This window comes from Lepidochelys olivacea (genome assembly GCF_965140295.1).
Source record: "Lepidochelys olivacea isolate rLepOli2 genome assembly, chromosome: 6".
Lineage (NCBI taxonomy): Eukaryota > Metazoa > Chordata > Testudines > Cheloniidae > Lepidochelys > Lepidochelys olivacea.
In genome coordinates, this window is record NC_140416.1 from 51486861 (window position 1) to 51514812 (window position 27952).

The following is a 27952-nucleotide window of genomic DNA, read 5'->3' on the forward strand; positions in this document are numbered from 1 at the left end:
CACACGTTAGTCCACCCCTTCTGGCGTAACAGAGTCCCACCCAGCTATAGTTCAATAACCTTACAGGAAGTCTTCTATCAGTCTCTGGGCTCCATTATCTTTATACCTTTTCAGACGGTTTCCTCTCCCCTTCCTTGGTGGCTGGTAGGGGAACCCAGGCCCACCCTCTTCTGTAGGTTCCAGCCCAGGGACCCTGTAGCCGGCATCAAAGATTTGCTCCCTCATACTCTTTGATGTCTCTCAGGTGCACTACTCTGCCCCCCGATAATGACTGCAGACAGACTGACTTACTCTAACGCGTGCACACACACTCTCTTTTTCTCTGTGCAGCCCCCTTTCTGCTACAGATTTTGTGGCTTTATAACCACTACCTAGCCCTTCCACAGCTGGACTTAGTTATCCATTACACCTGGCTCTCTCTGTCTCGCACGTACTGCCAGGTATGTTAATTGGCCTCAGCCCACTTTAACTCCTTTAGGGCCTGTGTGGGGTACACACCCCAGAATAGGTACCTAAAGTGGAATGAGGGGTATAAAACAGGTGACACATAGGTACCCAAACTTTTAAATGAAGTCTGATTGTTTAGAATCTTAAGACTTCAGAAACTACCTCCCCTGCCCTGTTTTTTCCAGAGCCAGTAGGGAATTTTTGAACAGAGCTTGTTGGGGTCAGAAAATATCAATTTGTCAAAACTGAAACTTTTTGTGGAAATGTGTCACTTCTGATAAAAAGTTCTCAGGTCCAGGAGGGAGAGACCCCATCACATAATAGCTATGTGGTAGGTGTTCACCTGAAATGAGAGACTCCCAGGCTCTGCCTGAACCTGGGTCTTCCACTTGCCAGATGAGGGCCTACCCATGGAGCTATTGGGTATTCTGAAATAGGTGGGTCTCTCTTTCCTCCCCCACCCCGTATCTTTTTCTTCCTCCCGTCCCCTTATGTTTCTCCACCCCCCCCCCCAAAAACCATTTAAATGGTCTGAGTTTCATTCCTCACTGGAATGAAAATAAATAATCAAACCACAACGTTTTCCAGAGATTGGAATTCTTGTTTTCTGGCCAGGCCTACTTTCTTTCTTCGTGGTTCATTCAGCCCAACATGCTTAAAAACTCTGAATGTAAAGGCAACGTAAAAATGCCTTTTGTGACTACTTTGATACTTGGTTCACTCAAACTGAAGCTCAGTGTCCTGACTGAAACAGTTTGCTGCAGATTAAATAGAAACTACTGGTATGTTGAGATCAGCTACTTCGAGTCTTAGCCAAGGAGATATTTGAAGTATTTTATGACTATTGCCCTGAGACAGCTTGTGGCAGCTCTATGATTCTCTTGTCCAAATTGGTTTAGACACATTTCAGCAAATGGAAGTGATCCATTGTCAGGTTCTTTTTGTGCAACAGTGAGAACATCTGAAGCCACATAGCTGGTTTGATTAATCTCAAGTGTCTTTAGTGCGACAACAGCTACATTCATCTTTATAGTGTTTGATAGAAGTTACAGCATAAGTCAAAGCTAATGGCAAGCCCAGCCAGGAATTCAGAAGCACAAACACTACAGATACGGAGTTCATTATTGCAAACATTGGCAAATCTCATACAGAGTGAGCATTCTGCTAAGTGTCTGAAACTGGAGTGTTTATCTGAACTACCCCAACCACTTAATTCTGCAATATTTGGTTGGAGATCTCATGACATTTCACATAGTTCCTGCTTCCATTCAGAACACTCACTCTCTATAGATATAGATACAGCTATGTGTATATACACGCCCATCCACCCTGTTTATGGAGGTGGTTTCAATTAGATTAACTGAAGAAACTTGTAATATATTTACTACATGCCTGTGCAATCAGTTGCATGCTACAATTTATTTATCAAATGCCAATGCTCTTTATCGTATATTTATGACTATGTCACCTAATCACTACTCCATCTCCCCAGGATTTACTCTAGCATTCCAAATCCAGCTTGTTTACTCCCCGCAATCACACACACACACACTGAGATCTTTACAGCTGGATTTGAGGTTGACAAGAATCTGACTTTACAGGCAAAGGGATATGGAAGTATCTCAAATAATAATATCATCTACCTCAGGAGGGCGAGGAGAGTAATTGTTTACATAGTACTTTGAGATGGCTGGATGCAAACTGTAACTCAGTGGTAATATGGTAACAGCTGCCAATATAACCTCAGTCTAAGTGAGAATTAAAGAAAATAAGAAACAAAAGAGAGGAAAAGCAAGAATTCAAAGGCACTTCTGTTTCAAATGACTTTTTAAACAGTATGATTTGTCTAACATATTATTAAGGGCTCTTCAGAGGAAAAGGGGAAAAAATGGACTAATAGCAAAGAGCCTATTGATTGAAGTGTAATTTCTATTGTCACAGCTAAATTGTATTTTCGCATGCAAGCTGGAACCTCAGTAAACAGAGATTATTTTTGCATGGGTCCCCTTAAACATATTGTTGCTCATTTCTGTGCTTTGTGTTGTGTCCATTTTATATTAAAATTGAAAACAGTAGTGATTCATGTGCCGATACAGAATGTGATGTTTTTAATTAGAAGCCATTTCTCTTACAGCCTCCTGCATCACTTCTCAATGCATTCAATTTTAAATGGCACTGTCAATATAAAAACCCATTTGAAGATATTCCTTATATGGGTTCCCACTAGCACCACCCAAACTGTTAAAACTGAAAGTATTTTTAAAATGCTCAATGGCAGGAGGGTTAGGCCATTGCCGAAAGTCAGTGGAAGTTTTAACATTTATTTAGCTGGGAATAAAGATTTTGAAAATCCCAACACTGGGGTATGTTTAATTATCTTGTTCATTTTTTGGGAACTTCACTTACAGTTTGTCTACTGTACATTGCAGTTTGTATCGTATCCACATTAGCTGTACTCTAGGTAGCTCACGAAAAAAAAACATGAGGACACAGTGACACAGGCTTCAGCCTAGACTGCACGATCCTGCCTGACCCCTCTGGATACACACATGCTGGTCAGCCTGTGCTGAAACCCATGCCTCTGCATCCTCACATTTATTTTTGTTGAACTAGCTAGATTACAGCTACCACAAGTACATCCACATGTGCCGCCAGAGGCAGAAATTTTGCGTATAGGGTGTGAACAATGTGCTCCACCATTACACTTGCTTCCACTGGTGCCCTGGCTCTGCTGTGTATTCTGATACAGAAGTGGGGCATGCCCCTCTTTATCTCTGCATCCTTCTTGTTCTTCTGTTCCTCAAAGGGGAGCAGGAGCAAGTAATCCCTGTGCAGCCCAGAGGGCAGAGGATGAATGGACTGCTACTGCATGCAGCTATGCAAGGGGATTGGGACGCTTCTTGTTCAACCCTCCACCCCAAGATCCTGTAGTCAGTAGTTTCATTTTTATTTTTAAATTGCTCTATGGTCAGTTTCACTCATTCTAGAACAAGTGTATTGGGTTTGAGACATCAGCACTATAGTAAGTTTTTAAAACATTAACTTTTAAAATAAATGGAAAGGACATTTTTAGTGAACAAACTAAGTTTTGAAAATCTATTTTCTCTCCAAAACAATGAACATTTTGAACTTAAACCACATTACCACTGATCTTTTAAACACATTTTTGAACAGAAACATTTTGATGTACAGATCAGACTCATGAAAATATTTGTTTTCCTCTGCAATCTAATCCTGCATTTATCATGAATAAAACTATAAATATCGCCAATATCCTACTTAAAGGGATGAATCTGGATACCACAGACAGATAGTTGAATGACTGGTTTCAAAAGAACTTCAATGAATTTAGCCCATATTTCTTTTCATAAGTCATCTGTGAACAGACCAACTTGTACTAATTAATTTACTACTCATAATTGTTTGAAACGTGTTTGTGAACAAATTTTAGCATATTGGTTGTTTACAAACTTTACAATTTGGCTACTCACTATTCTGGAATAGTAACTGGTCATTTAAGTCACATAGTATCGTTTCTACTCTCTCACTGGAGCTTTTAAAGCACAAGAATAACTAAAAGAATTATAAGCAGTGAACAGCAACTATCAAACAACAGTGAATCTTTTTGATTATGCACAAAATCCTTTGCAGTCACGATAATTTGGGTATTATAAACAGGACAAACATCCAGTTCCCAAGTATTTGGGTGAACAAAACCTGCTCTCACAAATGTTTATGAATAGTGTTGATGGGGCAGGAGGGAGGTAAACAAGAGTATGAACATAGTAGAACCAAGCCACTATTCAAAATTCAAATGGAATTTCACAGACACTCTTTTTGCAGAATCTTTTTGCACTGGAATCTTACACTGGACCTATATCAGACCAAAAGGGCTCTAGTCAGGAATGTCCAACAAATATAGGGGGAAAAAAAATCAAGAATTACAATCCCACTAACAGCAATATCAGAGATGATTTTGCTATTCTAGACTGACCGTGCTTAGTGCATATTGCAATCAGACTTGGAAGAAATGGCCTTTTGTCCTTCCCTGGTGTATTAGTACATTAAACCTGAGAAGGTCATTAATATTACTTAGGATCTTCTCAGAGCTGAAAAGTTTAATCAAAGTTTACATCACTGGCTGCCGCTCTGTAGCTTAGTTTGTAGCATTCCTGCTACATAAAGGTCAAGATGATGCTATTTTTGGGCAAGAGAATTAATAGCGAGGTCTATCTAGACTTTGGCCAGGCAGGCTCTGTATAATTTTCTCTAGTGCTTAGTTTTATGAATTATCATAAATCCTGGCCTGTGTTGTCATGGATTCTCCCTGAGCTGAGGTTATCTATTGCATAGTAGCATGTGATGAAGACTAATGTTTATGAGTCAGGCTAAGAGACAGCATCCTCAGCAGAGACAGAATTCCCACTGATCACCATGAATCTAGTATGTTATGGCCTTACATTCATGTTTCAGTTGACACACAAGTCAGCAGCACTGACAGAGGACCAGAAGAGGAGGGCTAGTTTCATGGCTTGCTGCCTCCATGTGTTCCCTAATACAGCTTACCTATGGGCCTGATTCTTGAGGAAAAACAATTCCCATTGATGTCAATTAAGTCTGAAGACAGAAAATGAATAATTAAGGAGGATTCCAAAGAGAGTTTATCTTGCAGATGGACCTTTTAAATTTAATTCCTTTTAAAGGAAAATTGGGGCTTTCACTTATAAGGTGTTCTCTGTGCTTATCTCACCTAGAAGAGACTGTGTACCATAAGGTATAAGGCAAAATTACACTAAAGGCAACAGAAAGGTCTGACATCTGACAGAATTTCTCATATTATTTTGGGTGCTGCTATTACCCAAATGCTTTTTTTTTTTTTTTTTTTTTAAATCTCTAACCATTAGCTCTTTGGGTGAAACCAGTCACACCCGTTAGCCTAAACTCATATGCTATCATCACTAACATAAACCCATTGAACTTACATGATGTTCAGACTATCCAATCGAATGTCAGCTTGTTTGGCTCCCACATCACTAAACTATCTTGAATTCTTGCAAGAGAGAAATTCATTTCTGGAGAAGACAAATAAAAAAAAAGACATTAAGTTAGACTACTGAAGATTGCACATAAGTGACAAGCGCTGAAAAACAAAACCTTCCCAATTGACACATCTATGGGGGAGTGGGGAGGAAATCACAATGTAACAAAGAGAGTAGGGTTTTATTATTGCAGCACTTGTACCTCAAAATTGACACAATTTTTTTTTCATATGTAGAAAACAAGGAATTTTGACTGTGAGCAGTTTTTGTTTGTTTGGTTTTTTTTTTCTCCCTCTCTTTTCTCCTATGAGAAAAAGATTATGCTTTACTAGAAAAAACGAGTGTATTTTCTATTGTGGCAAAACACCTCCATTTTACAGGTTTGCTGAGGGCCATGAATCTGTGCCATTATTGTCACTAAAAGGTTGTTTCCTGATGAAAATGAGGACATTTCACCTTGGTCAATATGGACAGAAGGATTTTGAAGAAATTTGTTTGGTTGGTACTCCAGAATAGCACCCGTTTCTACACGTTTGTAATGGCTACCAATAGGAAAAAACGAAGAAGAGGGAAATTTGAGTGTTGTAGCAAGCCAAACTTCTACCAGTGAAATCTAATTAACTTTGGAATGGTCTCTCTGGGGAAATGGCGTAAGACTGACCACTTCAAATATACTGGACAAGGCACTAGTAAGTATGTATGTGCAATAGGATTTTCTAGAGTGATCAGCATTGGCCTAACTGCTCTGACTGAAGGCAAAGGTAGCTTTACCATTAACTTGAATGGGAGTAAAGTTAGAGCGGTGTTAAGAGCTTTTGAAAAATCCCACCCATAGAAAATAACCCTGCAGTGGAAGTGACAGTTCTCAGCTTTAGGCAGAGTTCCCTTTTTGGTCACTCCACTGGCAAAATCGGATAGCTTTCCAAATATAATGTGGTATAGGCTTCACTGCTTAGAAGACTTTAGTAACTTCAAACTGAACACTATCAGAGAAAGAATACACTGTTGAAGACAATCCAGAACTAGAAGACAATGCACTGGATAATCAAATAGGCCTGTCATCTCTAAAGTCTACGATTGAAATACTTGCAAAGAGATCAGTCTTGCCATTGGATACTCATGGAGTGGAAGCAGGTAGTGTGATACAACTCTACAATTTTGTCAGCCCTCCATGGAGCTATGATTATGACATATTAGATCTGTGTAATTATTAAGAGATGCAGACTGGCTTTAAGCAGTTTGAGAGCAAAACTTGGCCCTGTTACAATATTAACAATTCAGATATATGAACCTGCGCTCCAACTAAAGTGAGCTAATGATATTGGTGTTACAGAGGGCACTCAGCCCTGGAGGGACCCATTGTGTGAAGGCTAGCCTGTTATCCTTCACACCCTTTGCCAACCCACTATGGAACAACTTCAGTTTCCCCTAAAGAGCTTTCAATAAGTTCAATGAACTTTTTATGTAGTGAATAGTGTCCCCTCTATGAATCTACTTTATTTAGCCAAAGGCCAAACATGGTACACAAGCAAGACTTAACCCCAGTATCTAGCTGGTGGGAAAAGAGTGTGGAAAAAGGGGGGCAAGTAATCTTTAGTCTGTCTACCACACTTGAGTCCATTTGTCTCCTCCTTCCAAGCTCCTTATTAGTAAAGTCCTCTTGACCAGGGACCCCTTTCCAGAGTCAAGTCTCTTGCCATCACCAGATGAAGGGTTACTTTACTGAACACAGGATCCCCACTTAGGTCAAACTACTGCAACTTGTTTACAGAGCAGCATGTATTGCCTCTGCAATCTGATCCACCCGCTAAAAAGTCTTTCTGCTCAAGTCAGGTCTTTCCTAGGTACTTAGCATTCTCAGCTTTTTCCCCTTTCAAAACCTCTTCCCTTCAGAAGTGCCCTTCATAGATTTCCTTTTCTTACAAGCTCCCTACCCAGCTCCCATAAGAAATACATCTCCTTAGGAGCTTTCTGGATCTAAGAATTTGCTGACTGAGCCCTCATAACCCTCTATTAGGCCCATGTTGCCTTTAGCTAATTGACTGCTCTTCAGTTACCTAGGTAATTAACTACTCAAAGGAGCAGCTCATTCTCCTTAGCAGAATCTATCACAGGTAGACTGGGTACCTGATCCCATCAGTTTTAGATGAAAGGTACGAGATGGTTACTGAGTCAGGAGGGCCTGTGGCTGCCCTTCAGCTCTACAGGAGAGACACCTGAGGGAAGGTCCAATTGTCTTTTATAAGGCTTTCATTCAAGGAGGGGGAAAAGAAGGATGTAGGAGAAAAGAGAGTTCGAGGGTAGAAAGAGGTATTGGAGAACAGTTTAGGGCAGTGGAGAAGGGGCTTGTATTGCAAGTCTGGGAGTGGAAGAAGAGCTTCCCTGGTAAGCCTACTACATCAGGGTTAGTTTTTGCAACCAGTAAACCAGAAGGCTCCTGTGACCAGGTCACAGGGGGTGCAGGAGGACTAGTAGTTTGGAGAGGTTGGGGAAGGAGACCCAGGAGAAGGTGAAGAGCTGTACTGCAGTAGCAGCTACAGGACTTGGGGTAGAAGAACGGGCATTATTAGGCAGGGTGGTTGCAGCAAATTTCATAGTAGAACAGGCGCAGTGACAAAAGCAGGGGGTGTTGAAAGAGGACAGGGGCACAAGTAAAGCCCCTTGCTCACCTTCCCCCCCACCCCCCTAGCTGTTGGTGGGAATTGAGTCATGAGATCTGGCAATAGCAGCTGATGCAGAGGACCGAAGAAGTAGTGGGTGGAGGAGACTGGCTCACAGTGCCAGAGGAATGAGGCTAGTGGTGAAGGCAATTATTACTCAAACAGAGCTTGGTTTGAGGGCTGTGCCCAATAGAGGTGCACATGGGGCAGAGGAAAGTGTGGGGGTTGGGATGAACTAGAGTACAAATGGAAGGGGTGGGGTTGGAGACAATCAAATAGAGGCTAACCTCCTTGATTAGGGAACAAACATTTCCCAAGTAGCGGGAAAAGAATCATTAAAAAAAAAAAACCTGAGGAGACAGGTATGAGAAGTGGAATTTTACTGCTTGGGCTCTCTAGGACAGCTTCAGATGTCAATGTAGTACAGACTCAACAGCAGCACAAAGAACTGTCTGGGTCTTCTCAGGAGTTGAGGCTATTAGTGTGGAAGAGGACACTAACCACCATTGGGGTGCACTCAGACACCAGGTTTCCCATTACTAAGGGGATGATGTGGGGCCGGAGGCACCTTGTGTAAAGATATTGATGAAAATGAGTGACAGGAATAGTGGTCAACAGTCAGGGAAGGAGGGAGGAATGGAACTGGGGTGAGGGTACAGGGTCAGATAGCTGCAGATGGGTGAAGGAGGACATATTTTGTTTGCTATATATTTCCCTAATACCACCAATGCCAGAGAGATGTTTTAACAGAGATTGTTATTTTAAAAGGCAGAGGTTTGTGTCTTTGGACTTTGTAAAGGCAATTTAGCTGTCAGTGTTGAGAGATGGACCTCTGTTTTCAGAATAATAATCTGAGGGAGAGCTTTTGGAAGCACTATAGGAAGGTTTGTGGTAAAAAGGCTTAGCAGCATGCTTCTTTAACTGTGCCAGTCATAAATAAAGTCACAATTCTCTTTCGAAACAATACAGTTCCAATCAGTTGAGGCCTGGCTAAGGCAGGAGACAATAGCTGCAAAGGGAGGGAAAACATGGGAACTTGGTACATGCATATCAGGAGTGATTGAAGGTGGGTAGAGGACAGCAGTATTGAGTGGGAATAAAGAGCCTCCTGTAGGACTGGGGAGGAGACAGCTGAGAAGGGAAGTAGAGGAGCAAAACTCCAGTGACCCTCAGAGGGAGAGGTAGAGATTGCTGGAGGGAGAGATGAGGATTTGATGCTAAATAGGTAACAAGAAGGGTGGGAGTTGGGTGAGCTATCCCAGTAGACCCCCAGTAGTGGCACCAGATGCCTGGTGGGTAGGGAGGAGCCTCCTCTCCTCCCGGCTGCTCTCTTTGAGCCTTTACCTAGTGGTTATTCCCCCAGTGTTGTTTTCCCCATCTATCGCAGAACCAGGCAGCTGCATCTCCTGCTCTTGATGAGTGGCTACATCCCACAGCCCCTATCATAAAGAGGAGCTTTGAAGGGGGAGAAGGTGCACTATCAGGGGAGAAGAGGGTACTAGCTCAAGTAAAGGGGATTCCCTGGAGCTGGGGACCCCAGATCGTTTCCCCCTTTTTTCTTCCATGACCCCTCCCCTCATGTACAGACCTGGGCAATAAATTGTCTCGTCTGTGCAGAGGAGATGGAGGCTCAGGAGTTAGGTGGAGATGTAGGGCTCTGGAGCACCCTTGTCACAGCAATAGAGGCTCTGGAGTCAGTTGATGGATATTGGGGAAGGGGCTGGAAATGTGGAGGGAGTGGTAGGCCTGCAGGAGGGAGATGGAAAAGAGGATAAGAGAAGCGGGGTTTCTTGAGAGAAGGGACTGAGGAAGCTGGTGGAGATATCTAGCTTGGTCACTGGAGATGGGTCATGTCAAGTGATGTCACCAGCCAGTGGATGGGTCATTGTCACTGGTACAATCCTACTACTTTCCCTTCTCCCACATGCACAGTTTATCCAAAAGCCTTGCAGACAGGGAAACAAACAGTTAAGACACCCTGATAAGAAATTAAGAAGGGGGTGGGTTTTGTGAGAACTGAAAGGGGGCAGGGAAGAGGGAGACTTCAGAAAGGGATGGAAAATTGCATGACATATTAGTATTGTTATCAACCCTTGAGGAGAATGTGAGGCTGAGGATTTGCGTCGGGAAGTATTCCTCATTGTGAAAAACAATATCTGATGGATTTAGTGCTAGTAAACATTCAGCTACATTAAATTAAAAAAGCAGAAAGTGAGAATCTAAAAATAACCATCACAGCAAAAGAATAGTTTTCTATAGTTTTTTTTTTTTAACTGTTGCACTGAGTTTAGCACATTTTACAAAATATCATGAAATCCCAACATAGATTAATGAAGGCTGAAGTTCTTAGTGATGTGTGAAACAGAAAAGAGTTTGGCATTTTTGTTGAGAAAGCAAATAGTTTGGAAATGTAGTAAGATCTGTAAGATTTATTGAGTTCATGAGAAATATCATGGGAATAGTATTACTCATTCCTTTCCCTCTTAAAGTACCTATTATCCTGTAGGCCGCAGTCTATTGAACAGCGATGAGTTCCTGTAAAAAAAGCAGTTCCTGAAGGAAAAGCGATATTTTAAAAATCCAGAGCTTTGCTATGAAATCTTTTCCATTTGAGAATATGAAGGCATTTTACAATTAAGCCTAATAAGACTCCCTTGTGAATAAAGTCAATTTCTTCATTTGATGAAAGGGGAAACTGAGGCCCAAAGGAGTCAAGTGACTCTCCCAAAGTCAGACAGCATGTCTGTGACGGAGCTGGGAATAGAACTTGAAATCCCCAACTTCCAGTTCCCAGAGTTAAGCAGTAAATTCCTTGTTTGTGCACACCCAGTCCCCCTAAGAAACAAGTGAACAAAACACTTTTTTTTTTTAACTTAAAAAATCTGGATTCAAAGTGAACTTTTGGCAAAGGCTCAAATCAGTTTCTGTGATCCTAACTAGTTCTGTTTTGGTCTCTCTAAGCTGACATTGGAGCATCTGGAATTCTGTGGCATGTCTGAGCATTTTTTTCCTCTGCTAAAGACATAGGGTTTTTTTTGTTGTTGTTGTTTTAACTGATTTCTGTGACCCTTTGTGGTAGGGTTCAAGTATAACTATCTATAATCCTGTACCCATGAGAATGCACTGTAGTCTGTAATACAACAGGAATCCAGGCTTCAAACAGTTTTAAATAATAACAAATGAAGCTATGGACAAAGAGGGAATGTGTGTGTAGAGAGGGGTGTATCAAGGTTCCTTCCCCACTCTGAACTCTAGGGTACAGATGTGGGGACCTGCATGAAAGACCCCCTAAGCTTATTCTTCCCAGCTTAGGTTAAAAACTTCCCCACAGTACAAACTTTGTTTTGTCCTTGAACCCTATGCTGCCACCACCAAGCGTCTTACACAAAGACAAGGGAAAGAGCCCACTTGGAGACATCTTCCCCCAAAATATCCCCCCAAAGCCCTACACCCCCTTTCCTGGGGATGGCTTGATAAGAATACTCACCAATTTGTACAGGTGAACACAGACCCAAACCCTTGGATCTTAAGAACTATGAAAAATCAAACAGGTTCTTAAAAGAAGAATTTTAATTAAAGAAAAGGTAAAAGAATCAGCTCTGTAAAATCAGGATGGTAGATACCTTACAGCGTAATCAGATTCAAAACATAGAGAATCCCTCTAGACAAACCCTTAAGTTACAAAAAGACACAAAACCAGGAAACTACATTCCATTCAGCACAACTTTTTTTTACCAGCCATTAAACAAAAGGAAATCTAACGCATTTCTAGCTAGATTACTTACTAACAGAGTTATGAGGCTGCATTCCTGATCTGTTCCCAGCGAAAGCATCACACAGACAGACCCTTTGTTCCCCCCATCCAGATCTGAAAGTATCTTGTCCTCTCATTGGTCATTTTGGGTCAGGTGCCAGCTAGGTTACCTTAGCTTCTTAACCCTTTACAGGTGAAAGGGTTTTGCCTCTGGCCAGGAGGGATTTTATAGCACTGTATACAGAAAGGTGGTTTCCCTTCTCTTTATATTTATGACAGAATGGGACAATGTTAAGAAAAAAAGCAGTGACAACATTTCTTCTCCAGAGATTCCTCTATTAACACCATGGATTAGCCCTTGACCTAAACCGTTCCAGAAAGAAAGAAGGGCCAACTAAGAATTTGTGACACACTCAGTAGTACATTCAAGGTCCATCTAGAAATGGACTAATCTGCTTGGATTTCATAGGATATTGATCTTACATGTGTTCCCATATAGGCCTAGAGCTCCCAGCATCCCTCATGGTTATGTCAAGGGGAACTAAAGGTATACTTGACTATGAGCATACTGAACTTACATAGGATGTGCCCTGAAAGGAAGGAGAATATATCTAAGGTGCGATCCATTTCCACAACCTATTTTTGCAGCTGTGTTGGATGGTTTAACTGCATAATCACATATTAAAACCTGGAGGCACAGAGTTTGGTACTAAACCTGAACCAGTCTCCCATAAAGCTTTGCATAGTTATACGAAAATAATGGAGAATTACTAGCAGATGAACTTTATTACATATGGAACAAAATGTATTGAGAAATTAATCATAGTACCTGTACAGGATGTATTGACTACAGGAAAAAAAATAAATGTTATACAACTAATCACAGAATGTAGAGAGAAATAAACACGGAGGCTATAAAAGCCCACAGGTCTGTGATCAACTTTGAACAGATTTGAACTGCAGGGCTGTTTCCCAGGGTTTGGTATGTATTTACCTTTCTGTTTGTACTGATCCATCTTTGACTAATAAACATCAACTGAGCTATCTGCTGTCTTGTTGACCAATCTAAATCAAGTCACCTACACATTTATACTGTATTAAACTATATTACAAAGTGCCATACAAACTACACAGAGGAGTCCCCTTTAGATCTGGTCAGAAGAATTCAGATTAAACACTTTGTGAATGGAGGTTGCAGAGTTGTTGAAATCAGACAGTTTTGCAAAACAGGCACAATGGTAGCATTGGCTGATCTGGGAGCCTGAAGGCTTGGGAGCCAGGGCTTCCAGGCTCCCTGGGTCCCCAGCAGCGTACCAGGCTGGTTGTTATGGAGCCATAGACCCTAGGAGCCCTAGCAGCTGCTGACTGAAACTAACATCAGTTTCACTGCTGCCCAGCCCTGAATAGCAGCGGTGAAATTGACCAGATTCTTGTTAACTTGGGAACTTGTTTCCAAACTAAATTTATGATTTTTGTTCCTCGAAAATGTTGTTTTAGCTTTTCATCCCAACTCAGGAAGAAAAATATTTCTGAAAACTTGCTTTCATGCAACACCACTTTGGTTTCCTAACCACCTCTAGTCACTTCACCCACTGTTCAAATACTTCTGGAATAAAAGGCAGCAGTTTAAATGCACACAGCAATGCTATACAACGGTTTAGGATAGGAAGCAAAAAATATTTTTTTTCCCCAATTGCAATTTCAGAAGTTGTTCAAGGCAGAATGCAACTGCTGGAACTGATATTTTGGTTGAGACCTCTACTACTACAGAAGGAGTCTAATGAATGTTTAATTACTATAAATAGTCAGGAACTTGGTTTTATATATCATCCAAAAAAAAAAAAAAGACTGCACCTTTCTAAGGCACTGGTTCACCACTGCATTAGAAAGGAACAGTAGGACTTAATGATTCACCAACACAATTTGTTTTATATCTTTCTCCCATCTTACAACACCAGCTTAAGGAACAGTCAGTGAATACTAAGCAGAGTACGGCTAAGTAGAATCATAGAATATGAGGGTTGGAAGAGACCTCAGGAGGTCATCTAGTCAAATCCCCTGCTCAAAGCAGGACCAGCACCAACTAAATCATCCCAGCCAAGGCTTTGTTAAGCCAGGCCTTAAAAACCTCTAAGGATGGAGATTTCACCATCTCACTAGGTAACCCATTCCAGTGCTTCACCACCCTCCTAGTGAAATAGTGTTTCCTAATATCCAACCTAGACCTCTCCCCCCTGCAACTTGAGACCATTGCTGTCATCTGCCACCACTGAGAACACCTAGCTCCATCCTCTTTGAGAAACCCCCTTCAGATAGTTGAAGGCTGCTATCAAATCCCCTCACTCTTCTCTTCTGCAGACTAAATAAGGTCAGTTCCCTCAGCCTCTCCTCATAAGTCATGTTCACCAGCCCCCTAATCATTTTTGTTGCCCTCTGGTGGACTCTCTCCAACTTGTCCACATCCTTTCTGTAGTAGGGGACCCAAAACTGGACGTAGTACTCCAGCTGTGGCCTAACCAGTGCCGGATAGAGGGGAATAATCACTTCCCTCAAGCTGCTGACACTATTTCTACTAATACAGCCCAATGTGCCATTGGCCTTCTTGGCAACAAGGGCACACTGGTGACTCATATCCAGCTTCTCATCCACTGTAATCCCCAGGTCTTTGTCTGCAGAACTGCTGCTTAGCCAGTCGGTCCACAGCTTGTAGCGCTGCATGGGATTCTTCCCTCCTAAGTGCAGAACTCTGCCCTTGTCCTTGTTGAACTTCATTACATTTCTTTTGGCCCAATCCTCCAGCTGAACAATGGACCACTTTAAGCTTCTACGTGAGTAGAGGAGGTTGTGAGAGTTGACTTAAATTAATTACTGTACAAAGTTCTATGCAGATGGGTATAGTAATGATATTGGGAAGCACTGATTTGGGTTTAAAGCCAGTAATCTCTCTCACAAGTGAGATACAAAAGTTCATGAGTTGGTTCTTTTGTCAAATCCTTATCCTTTCACTCTCTCCTTTGCCCTCTCCCCCCCCCCCCGGCCAAAATGCATTTAACAATGTGAGACACTTCCCTGACGAGACAGAATTTCTAGTTTATCGTACCTACTTCCAAAATTTATCACCATGGACTGAAAAGACTTCAGAAGCTCTTCGGAGAGTACAAAACAAGGACTGCTGTGTGGTGTTTGTTTCAATGTGGTACATTCTAGCTATACACAGAGTACTCTTTTCTAATATATATGCTATTTAGTCTTTTTTCCATTTTATTCACATAATTTACTGGGCCCTTCTGAATGTTAATCTATTTAAAAAAAAACACAGGATGAGTCTGTGCGTGCCATTGGAAATAAACAAGGATGACAAAACAGTGCATCAAGGACCTAATCCTTCAAGCAATTGAGTGCCACCTGAAGTCAAAGGGAGTAGAGGATGCTCAGCACCACAAAAGCAGCACTCAGCAACTCCCAAGATAGGACCTCTTATTTTTGATCTCTCTTATCAAACTTGTCATGTCATCTAATTTTCCCATTTGTCATTGAGGAAAGATAGAGTTGTACATATAAATGAGTGAAATATATAAAAATAAACAGTATATGCAGGTCTATCTTCAGAAGAATAGGTTCTGGACTTTGATTGATGCCATTCTTCAAACCCTGCTTCTGAAATTCTGTTCTGAGAGTAGGGCAAAATTCCACCAAATTGAGCTTTATTTAAAACCTCCCCCAATTTCAGGCTTTCAAAAGCAGACTAAGGATGACAAACTCCATGGAGTGGTTAGAAGAGAATGGGAGACAAAACCCTGGTTTATATTTCTAGTTCTGCCACTGAGTCACTGTTTAACCTTAAGCAACTTCTCATATCTCCCACCTCTTTTCATTTTATTTCATATTTACAAGTGGGTAATCTAATCTTTGCGTACTTCACAGAGGTACTGCGAGGCTTCTATAATGTTTGCTTTATTCTCCCTGCATTCTCAAAATTATTATTTCTTTAAAATGAGGGGAAATAATGACTTGAGAGCAAACTGTGACTACAATTAGTAAAGAGTAAACCACTTAGCAACATTAAGAGATATCAGAGGGACTCTGTGTCACTCAGCATTTGATATGAGTGATGGGGTTTGTCTAGGATAAGGAACATCCATATGATAATTACAATGAAATAACTATGAATTGCATGTAACTGTATTAGCTCTATTGCCAATTATCAAAAAACTAGGCAGCAGTAGGCCACTCATTCATTTCCTCTTGTGGCTTTGATGGTGTATTGGTGTTTAACAAAAATCACACAGCAACCAAGATAAAGTACAGATTGTTTTCAAAAGTCCCTGCCAGTGCCTGAGACAGATGCTTTCTGAAATTACACCTAGTGATTTGCAATACTCATGTGATTGATTGTTCACATTTCCTGGAAGTCTGCTGAACAAATATACTTGCAATCATTTGGTTCGGCTATATAAACAGCCTTGCATATTAGCTGGGGTTCTCAGGCACTATGATGATGAGTGCCAAATACTTAGACCTCAATTCAAGAAAGTACACTTATTCAGGACAGCATTTAAGCACACACTTAGCGTTAAATATGTGACTAAGTCACATTGACTTCAGTGGGATTTAAACACATTCCTCAACTTAAGAACATGTGTTTAAGTGCTTTCATGAATCATGACCATAGGTAGAAAGAAAACAGATTCACAGTAGTATTTTGAATGGTGGTGCTCATCTGACTTGAGGTAACCCTTTGCTGTATGCCAGCATTTATGGAAGATAACAACCAAAGCATGGGATCAAGTAGAGGTGGGAATATACTAACAATCACTTTCTGCAAATAGTCATTTGAATTTTTAAACAGATTTGCTCTGACCACGTTGCTATCCTTTTGCAGTTTGCTTTACGTGAGTATTCTAGTGAATGAGCCTTACAAGCATGAACACTTTTAAAAAGGCAAATATTAGATACTGAATGTTCACAAACAGCAAATTTCAAATTGCAGAGTAAGCCAACAACTATGCAAAGTGCAAAATATATTCAAATATTCAATTCAAAATTTGCACTGGTATTGGTTAGTCAAGAGTCATTCAACAAAGAAAAACAAATGTCATGTCGCTGATATAATTGACCAGCGCTAAATTAAATATAACTATGAACCAAGATTTTTTTAAATGAATGATCTATAGACCGGTTTCAGAGTAACAGCCATGTTAGTCTGTATTCGCAAAAAGAAAAGTAAAGCTTTTGTGAGCTTTAAGCTTATGCTCAAATAAATTTGTTATTCTCTAAGGTGCCACAAGTACTCCTTTTCTTTTTGCGAATTCCAGACATATTATCATTTGTGGAAACCTACTGGTGTATTTATGTCATTGTACCCTTTTAATATTGTGTCAAAAGTATCTAAAAAGTTTAGCAAGGAAAAAAGTGTCTATCCTGAACAATTTGGTTAGAGGGCAAAAAATGATGAAAGTCTTTGCAAAAAAACCGACCCCTGTGCTTAAAAAAGAATTTGAAAGGTCAGAGAGAGAAAGGACACTTTGAGCACAAGTGGGAGTTCACTCCAAGCATCAGGGGAGGCATGAAAGAAGTTGCAAAGCTTAAAGTGAATGGAGACAATAGATAGAGGACTGTAAAGAGTAAGGGCTTGGCTACGTTTGCGAGTTAGAGCACATTAAAGCAGCCCCGGGTGCCTTAGCTCACTACCCGTCCACACTGGCAATGCACTTAGAGCGCTCTGACTCCATGGCTAGAGCACTCCTGGTACTCCACCTAGGTGAGAAGATTAACACTTGTTGCGCCTTCACTGAAATGTCACGGCATCAGTGTGAACGAGGTGTTGCATTACTGTTCTCTGATCAGCCTCCTGAAATGTCCCATAATCCCCTTAAGTCAAGTGGCCACTCTTCTCATTGTTTTGGAATCACTACAGGAATATGGATATGTCCTTTGAAAGCTTTGTTTCTGACAGCCGGCTGCTTATCTGCTCCGAGATAAAGCAACCATTAGTGTGGAATGCTGTGTGTGTGAGGCGGGGGGGAGGGGAGTCTGTTGCTGTCTGAACTTACAAGATAGCATGCTGACATGTTCTCAGCCCCCCTCCCCCCAAAAAACCCACTCTCTTTCCCCCCCACATACACACAAACACACTCCCTGTCACACTCCACACCCCTCCCATTTGAAAAGCATGTTGTAGCCACTTGCATGCTGGGATAGCTACCGCAATGCATTGCTCTCTGTGGCCATTGCAAGAGCTGCTAATGTGGCCACGCCAGTGCGCTTGTACCTATCAGTGGGGACAGATTGCAGCACTTTCCCTACTGTGCTCTACAAAGGCTGGTTTAACTCAAAGCTCTATATCTGCAAGTGTAGCCATGCCCTCAGACTAAAAAGAAATAGTTTGTGAGATGAAAAGGGCATTAGAGGAATTGTGAAGAGCTCTGAAGGTGAGGGAAAACAGCTTGAACTTAATGTGATAAAAAGGTAGGATGTCAGAAGAGATTTGAGGCAGTAGGTTTGGGGTGATGTGATCAGAACTTTAGTAAAGGGAGATGACTTTAGCAGCAGGCTTCATAGCTCCACTGATGTATTCCTGAGAGACTGCCTCCACGGTCTTCCAACGTGCTACCACCATCCAAGGTCTTTCTGAAAGTCGACTATTTATTTGTGCATGTTCTGGCTGGGCAACAGTTTACTGGGAGCCAGAAGAGCATGTAAAGGTGTAGTTCTGACTTTCAATCAACACTCATTTGTCATTCCATTAGACACCCTTTACGCAATTCAGACATGTTAAAAAAATGCAATTTTAACGCTCAGTCACAGCCCCCCCCCCCCCAATCTCACTTGCTGTAGCACAATAGTCAATGTGGCTTTATGTTACCTTTCCTGCATCTTGACCTCATTCTGAACATGCCTATTCCCCCCCCCCCCCATCTGTATCCCCAGTTGTTTATTTGGCTTCAGCCTTTGCAAAAAATATTGCTGACTAAGCAAAGCAAATGTAAATAGTTTCTGCAGGCTCTCTTTCTTGTAAGGCTAGTGGCTTCATTATGACAGCCAACACCACCTCATAAATCTAACATCTATCTTTAGAAAAAATATTGGAACAAATAGTAAGAGAAAACAAATCACAATTTCTAGAGCATAACAGAAACAAACAATAGGCAGCACTGAGGTTTATTACAGAATAGATTTTACTAGAAAAAATCTTGATTGATTTCTTCTTTAATAGAAGTACTAAATTAGCGACTAGAGAGAAAGCAGTGGCTGTAAAATAACAAGATATTAGAAAATAATTTGGTACACTGTCTCATGAAATCTTATTCTCTAAAGTAATCTAAATTAACTTGGCCTGCATTTAAAAACAAATAAAATGATAAATGACAATTTGAGTTGGCAGGAGTCATCAGTTGTGGTACCATAGAGATTGGTGTTGGATATGGATAAAGGCCATGTTTAACAGGGACCAATCCTATTTTGCTAAAGAGGTTGACTAAACAATGTAATGCAACTTTTCTACCTGTAAATTTTGAGCTCTGTTACATCTATGTAAATCAGGAGTAGCTCCACTGGCCAAAGTCTCTGAGTGGTTAATCATTCCCTGATGGTGAGGAGCAGAGCTGAACTGAGCTTAGTAGAGATACTTGGTATAAAAAGTCAGGAGCCATGAACAGCTAACAGGAGAGTTTCAGAAAGAGTTTGGAGAGGGAGTGTGAGAGGCTTTCCTTCAAGGTCTATGTTTAATTCTAGGCTGGCCAATGATGGAAGCGTAATGGTGATCTGCAATGGAAGTGCCATGTTTGCTTTCTTGCTTGAAGCCAGAAGATACTTCCTGTTAATAGACAGCAAGCTGGTGACTGTGCTGGAAGAAAAGATTCTTGGACTGGAAAGGCAAGAGAGAATCTATGGAGAATGAAAGAATCTGAGATTTTTCTAGACAACCAGCTTCAGGAAACATGAGTACCCCAGGTTCAAGGAAGAACAGAACTGGCCATAAAAGATTTGGAGAGAGAGGAACTTAAAGAAGAGGTTTGGAAGTTCATATACACTAGAGGCAAGAGATCAAGGCAGCATTCTATTCGACTAGAGACAGATGAAGATGGGCAGGCTGTGCGTGGCCACCAGAGAGAGAGAAGAGGACCAAGAAGAATTCCACAAAGCTAGAAGTTTCCGATCCATACTGCATCCTCAGTCTGGAAACTGTGGAAGAGCTCTCTGAAGATCCAGGTGGTCTAGGGGAATGGAGAGATGCACAGGAAACACCTGAAGATGGCTGCTTGGCCCAAGCTGTAAGAAAATCAAGCTTGTCTGCAAAGATCTCTAACCAGTTAAAAAAAAAAAAAGACAGATGATCCTTGTTGGTGATTCTACACTAAAAAGAACTGAAAGAACATTCTGCAAGAGAAAGGCAGAAAACAGGATGGTGTGCTGTCTTTTCAGAGCCAGTACACAAACATCATTCTACAATAAGATAGGCTTCTGAAGTCAGTGGCCAAATGTTGGTTGATGATGGTTCATAGAGATACTAATGACACTGCATAATGATTTCAGGGAACTCAGAAAAGTACTGAAGAGGAACATCCAAGTAATCTTCTCAGAGATACTTTCTCTCCCTTGAGCGAAGGATGAAAGAATGCAGATGATTCTGGAAGTGAACTGGTGACTGGGTAAGTGGTGTAGAGTAAAGGATTTTAGTTTTGTGGAACATTGTTCCACCTTCTACGAGGACAGAGGGGGCTGTATACTTCAGATGGCCCCCATCTAAGTAGAAGTGAAACCATGCTTCTCTGGGACAAGTGAGCTAGAGTAGTCAGGAGGGCATTACATTAATGACAAAAGGGAAGAGTGAAAAGGGGAAGAAATGAGCCCTTATGTAACACAAAATTGAGACATTTAGAACAAAATTACTCAAGTAAACAAAAGAGGTGAAGAGAAGAAATTCTTTAATTGCCTATATACCAATGTTAGGAGCTTGAGTAACAAAACAAAGGAATTGGAATAGTTCATTTATGAGCATAAATTCAGTCTAATTGGTATTACTGAAACCTGGTGGGATGATTCACATGACTTGAATGTTAAAATCAATGATTATAACCTATTTAGAAAAGATTGAGTGGGGGAGAGGGAGCAGAACTCTGTGTCAGAAATGCCATTACCTGTTTGAGTCACTGACAACTTGGAAGAAAACAATCTTAAATCGTTATGGTTCAATGTCCTAACAGAAAAGCACAATATGGGGTATTAGTTGGTGTCTGCTACAGACCGTCTAATTACACTAGAGAACAGGATGACTGGCTTGTTACACACCTATCTATAACGAAAGGGGAAAAGATCTGTGTAATCACGGGGGACTTCAATCTGAGTAACATATACAGGAGATCTCACGCTGCCAGTACTAAAACGTCATAGGAAACTCATCTATAATATTTAGAAATTCCAATCTCAAAAACTGGTGTTTCCAACATGAAGAAATTTTACATTAGACCTTGTCTTGACACACACAAAATTGATAAGAAATAAAAAAATAGTGGTAGTTTAGTCTACAAGTGATCATGACTTGGTCACATTTGTCATGTGCAAAACAGAATAAAGTCCAAACCAGGGATACATATATGGTGCTCTCAAAGGGCCTCTTTCATAAAGCTGAAAATAATTGTAAGCCATGTTAACTATGAGGAAGAATTTAATCAAAAAAGGAGAAGGATAACTTGGAATTCTTTAAAGAATACTTGACCAGATGACCCAAAAAACAGAATCAAGGAAGAAGACCATATTAATTTAAAAAAAAATGACCTGGATTAGAGGGGAAGTGAAGGCAGCTATTTGTATACACATATATAAAAAACAGACAAAAGGGAAAGTCAATAGTAATGATTATAAATCAGAAGCATGGAACTGCAGAAAACTGATAAGGGAAGTAAAGGGACACAAGGAGATATATTTAAAATAGATATGATGAACAAAAAAAAGTCTAACAATGTTATTGATCCATTACAAGAAGGAAAGGGTAGAATTATAAATGAGAATGTGGAAAAGGCAGAAGCATTCTATATATATTTCCATTCTATATTTTGGAAAAAAAACAGATGATACTTTTCATTCCTGTGGTAACTCATGAGGATGTTAAAGAGCAGTTAATGAAGTTAAACATTTTTAAATGTGCAGGGCCCTGTAAATTACATCCAGGTGTTTTAAAAGAACTGGCTGAGTTGCTTACTGGACCATTAATATTGATTTTCAATAAGTGTTGGAACACTGGGGAAGTTCCACAAGACTAGAGGAAAGCTAATGTTGTGTCAATATTTTAAAAAGGTAAGTGGGATGACCAGTGTAGCTATGGGCCAGTCAGTCTGACATTGATCCTAGGCAAAATAATGGAGTGGCTCATATGGGAAGTTATTAATAAAGAATTAAAGAAGACTAATATAATTAATGCCAATTAACATAGGTTTGTGGAAAATAGATCCTGTCGATAGATCCTGGTGTCTTTTTTTAAAAAAAAATATATATTAACACATTTATGAAACTTATAACGTAATATACTTAGACTTCTGTATGGTGTTTTATTTGGTATCACATGACATTTTGATTTTAAAAACCTAGAATGATAGAAAATTAGCCTGGCACACATTAAATGGATTAAAACTGGCTAACTGATGTAATTGTAAACAGGGAATCATCATTGAACAAGTCTGTTTCTAGTGGGGTCCTACAGAATTGTTGGCCCTGCACTATAACATTTTTATCAATGACCTACAAGAAAACAAAATAATCACTGAAGATTGCAAATGACAGAGATTGGGGAATGGTAAATAATGAAGATCACAGATAACCAATAGAGAGCAACCTGAATTGCTTGGTAAGTTGAGTGCAAGCAGATAATATGGTTTTTAATACAGCTAAATGTAGGCGTATATATCTAGGAACAAAGAATGTAGACCACATTTACAGGATGGGAGACTCAATCTTAGGAAGTGGTGACTTGGGGGTCACAGTGGATAATCAGCTGCACATGAGTTTCCAGTGTGATGGTGTTGCCAAATGGGCTAATATGATCCTTGGATGCAAAAACAAGGGAATCTCAAGTAGGAGAAGAGAGGTTATATTACCTCTATATGTGGCATTGGTGCAACCACTGCTGGAATACTTTGTCCAGTTCTGATCTCCACAATTCAACAAGAATATTGATAAACTGGAGACGGTTCAGAGAAGAGCCAAGAAAATGCTTTAAAAGGATCAATCAACCTGTCTTATACTGATAGACTCAAGGAACTTACTTTATTTAGTTTAAAGAGAATGTTAAGGAACGACTTGATCATTGGCAGTAACTAACTACATGAGGAACAAATCATAGAATATCAGGGTTGGAAGGGACCTCAGGAGGTCATCTAGTCCAACCCCCTGCTCAAAGCAGGGCCAATCCCCAAGCAGATCATCCCAGCCAGGGCTTTGTCAAGCCTGACCTTAAAAACTTCTAAGGAAGGAGATTCCACCACCTCCCTAGGTAACGCATACCAGCGTTTCACCACCCTTCTAGTGAAAAAGTTTTTCCTAATATTCAACCTAAACCTCCCCCACTGCAACTTGAGACCACTGAGAACAGTCTAGAGCCATCCTCTTTGGAACCCGCTTTCAGGTAGTTGAAAGCAGCTATCAAATACACCCTCATTCTTCTCTTCCGCAGACTAAACAATCCCAGTTCTCTCAGCTTCTCCTCATAAATCATGTGTTCCAGTCTCCTAATCATTTTTTGTTGCCTTCTGATGGATGTTTTCCAATGTTTCCACATCCTTCTTGTAGTGTGGGGCCCAAAACTGGACACAGTACTCCAGATGAGGCCTCACCAATGTCGAATAGAGGGGAAGATCACGTCCCTCGATCTGCTGGCAATGCCTCTACTTATACATCCCAATGTGCCATTGGCCTTCTTGGCAACAAGGGCACACTGTTGACTCATATCCAGCTTCTCGTCCACTGTAACCCCAGGTCCTTTTCTGCCAAACTGCTGCTGAGCCATTTGGTCCCTAGTCTGTAGCGGTGCATGGGATTCTTCCGTCCTAAGTGCAGGACTCTGCACTTGTCCTTGTTGAAACTCATCAGATTTCTTTTGGCCCAATCCTCCGATTTGTCTAGGTCCCTCTGTATCCTATCCCTACGCTCCAGCATATCTACCTCTCCTCCCAGTTTAGTGTCATCTTCAAACTTGCTGAGGGTGCAATACACACCATCTTCCAGATAATTAAGGAAGATATTGAACAAAACTGGCCCAAGGACCGACCCTTGAGGCACTCGACATGATACCGGCTGCCAACTAGACATGGAGCCGTTGAGCCCGACAATCTAGCCAGCTTTCTATCCACCTTATCGTCCATTCATCCATCCCATACTTCTTTAACTTACTGGCAAGAATACTGTGGGAGACCGTGTCACAGCTTTGCTAAAGTCAAGGAACAACATGTCCACTGCTTTCCCCTCATCCACAGAGCCAGTTATCTCATCATAGAAGGCAATTAGATTAGTCAGGCATGACTTGCCCTTGATGAATCCATGCTGACTGTTCCTGGTCACTTTCCTCTCCTCTAAGTTCTTCAGAATTGATTCCTTGAGGACCTACTCCATGATTTTTCCTGGGATTGAGGTGAGGCTGACTGGCCTGTAGTTACCAGGATCATCCTCCTTCCCTTTTTTAAAGATGGGCACCACATTAGCCTTTTTCCAGTCGTCCGGGACCTCCCCCGATAGCCATGAGTTTTCAAAAATAATGGCCAGTGGCTCTGCAATCACATCCACCAACTCCTTTAGCACTCTCGGATGCAGCGCATCCAGCCCCGTGGACTTGTGCTCGTCCAGCTTTTCTAAATAGTCCCGAACCACTTCTTTCTCCACAGAGGGCTGGTCACCTCCTCCCCATGCTGTGCGGCCCAGTGCAGCAGTCTGGGAGCTGACCTTGTTCGTGAAGACAGAGGCAAAAAAAAGCTTTGAGTACATTAGCTTTTTCCACATCCTCTGTCACTCGGTTGCCTTCCTCATTCAGTAAGGGGCCCACACTTTCCTTGACTTTCTTCTCGTTGCTAACATACCTGAAGAAACCCTTCTTGTTATTCTTAACGTCTCTTGATAGCTGCAACTCCAGGTGTGATTTGGCCTTCCTGATTTCACTCCTGCATGCCCAAGCAATATTTTTATACTCTTCCCTGGTCATTTGTCCAATCTTCCACTTCTTGCAAGCTTCTTTTTTGTGTTTAAGATCAGCAAGGATTTCACTGTTAAGCCAAGCTGGTTGCCTGCCATATTTACTATTCTTTCTACACATCGGGATGGTTTGTCCCTGTAACCTCAATAAGGATTCTTTAAAATACAGCCTGCTGTCCTGGACTCCTTTCCCCCTCGAGTTATTCTCCCAGGGGATCCTGCCCATCAGTTCCCTGAGGAAGTTAAAGTCTGCTTTTCTGAAGTCCAGGATCCGTATTCTGCTGCTTTCCTTTCTTCCCTGTGTCAGGATCCTGAACTCAACCATCCCATGGTCACTGCCTCCCAGGTTCCCATCACTTTTGCTTCCCCTACTAATTCTTCCCAGTTTGTGAGCAGCAGGTCAAAAAGAGCTCTGCCCCTCGTTGGTTCCTCCAGCACTTGACCCAGGAAATTGTCTCCTACACTTTCCAAAAACTTTCTGGATTGTCTGTGACCACTGTATTGCTCTCCCAGCAGATATCAGGGTGATTGAAGTCTCCCATGAGAACCACTGTCTGCGATCTAGTAACTTCCATTAGTTGCCAGAAGAAAGCCTCATCCACCTCATCACCCTGATCCGGTGGTCTATAGCAGACTCCCACCATGACATCACCCTTGTTGCTCACACTTCTAAACTTAATCCAGAGACACTCAGGTTTTTCTGCAGTATCATACCAGAGCTCTGAGCAGTCATACTGCTCTCTTACATACAATGCAACTCCCCCACCTTTTCTGCCCTGCCTGTCCTTCCTGAACAGTTTATATCCATCCATGGCAGTACTCCAGACATGTGAGTTATCCCACCAAGTCTCTGTTATTCCAATCACATCATAATTCCTTAACTGTGCCAGGACTTCCAGTTCTCCCTGCTTGTTTCCCAGGCTTCTTGCATTTGTGTATAGGCACTTGAGATAACTTGCTGTTTGTCCTTTCTTAGTATGATAATGATACTAATGTTTGATAATGAGTTCTTCAGTCTATCAGACAAAGATATAACAAGATCCAAGTTGAAACTTTACAAATTTTGACTGGAAATAAAAAATTATGCGTTATTAGTGATGGTAATTAGCCACTGGGATAATTTACAAAGGGTGATCGTGGATTCTCCATCACTGACCATTTTCAAATCAAGATTTTTTTTCCCAAAAAACATATGTTGTAGGGATTATTTCAAAGAAGTCCAGGAGGTCTGACTAGATGAGAACAGTCATCCCTTTTGGCCTTGAAATCTATGAATATACACTAGTGTAACTATTATAATTTGGTATTATGAATCGTGATAGCTTCTGGTAAACAGCAAGCCTAAGTTTAACAGTAGAAAGTTTGCAAGGACCATAGTTTTGTATCTTGCAGTAGATGTAACACAAATATTAATGAAACTTCAGCGCATTAATCTAGGCTAAAAGAGTATATGGCATTTTGAATGCTTTGTTCACCTGAGACTGATAGTGGAAAAGCAGTTTGAGGTGATTGTAATAAATTTTCATCAGTTTGTGTGTCAATACACCTGAAAAACCAGGGGACTCCCAGTTTCAAAACTAGTCTCATAACATATATCTTGCTCCCCCTTTAAGGCTCCTTTTTTTTGCATACAAAGCAGAAACACACTAGATGATAAAGACAGAGTGTAGAGGGGAAATCTGTGTTGGATCTCTCAAGACAGTTGATAATCTTATTTCTTTCTTTACAGTGCAGTTTACTGACAGACTATATTACAGGTGAATGAGAGTCTGAGGACCCTTGAGCCAAGAGCCATTGAACAATGTGAAATTTCAAGTGTACCATAATTACTGAAACACCTGGGATTGGAAACTTGCGACAGATCTTCTGTGGAAATTCAGAGCTCTCAAATCTCAATAGTTCTCAAAATAGCTCTTTTTTTTTTATCTAGAGTGGGTTATACACATAACCATTTGTTTAACAGGAGAATGAAAAATATGGGACTCCTTTTCCAAATCGCTTACAAGGAATGGCCATAGCAATTCTCAAGTATACCCAAGATCCTTTTTAGCATTTATATCATACAAGAAAGACAATATCCATGTGATAGAAGTATTTAACACATACTGCTGACCACACCACATATTCCCTCTTTGGGATTTATTTTAACATTTCCAAATCCTGAGGATCTTCACCATTTTTGTTTTAATCCACCATCAAGGGAAATGTTTCTCCCCTCTGCATTCAAATATTGGATTTGCCTCTGTCCAAAGCTTAGGATGGTTAAGATTCACCCCAAGCCAAGTGCCAGCTTTTTCTAAACATAGAAATGTCACGCTTTTGTGACATTTGTGTCTACCCCCCATTCCAGTCCACGAAACTTAAGAGTTCAGTATCTTATCTCCCATTACAAAGACTCAGAATGTATTTGTTTAATCCACATATCCAGAGCATCTTACATTGTAGTCTTTTAAAAAGCATCTCTTTTAAGATGGAGATGTTATTTGAAATCCCAGACAACTGTCTGGAAAATTGATGAACGCTCCAAGCACAGAGTTTGTGATTAATAAAAAGGGCATATCTGTGCTGTTTGAGGACTCACTTGCTTTTGAATATTATTTGCCAAGTGTCTCTTCTCATGCACTGCCTCTAGTCAAGGAAATGTCAGTTCAGTCGCAGGCTGCCAAAGATGGACTGCTGAGCAAGCATTAAAATACTCAAAGTGATCATAAGGGCAGGGTAGTCCTCTTACCTACTTACAGCAGGCACTCACTTTCTTCAGCCCAGCAAGAGGATACCCAACACATATGAGAAGGATAGAGGCTCAGTAGTAGAATGAATGTTCCCTGTACATGCTTGGGAAGAAGACAAAAGAGACAGAGAAAGCTCCTACTTTT

The 27952-nt window shown here is 41.0% G+C and overlaps 1 protein-coding gene across 1 annotated transcript in view; it reads right to left on the bottom strand.

The window, feature by feature from the left end:
* The window catches only part of LRRC4C (leucine rich repeat containing 4C), an 861418-nt gene that overhangs the window by 491049 nt on the left and 342417 nt on the right, over positions 1 to 27952 (bottom strand). The window contains exon 2 of the mRNA XM_084631105.1: positions 5430 to 5519. The gene's annotated coding sequence lies outside the window, so the exon portion shown is untranslated. The remainder of the gene's footprint in view (positions 1 to 5429; positions 5520 to 27952) is intronic.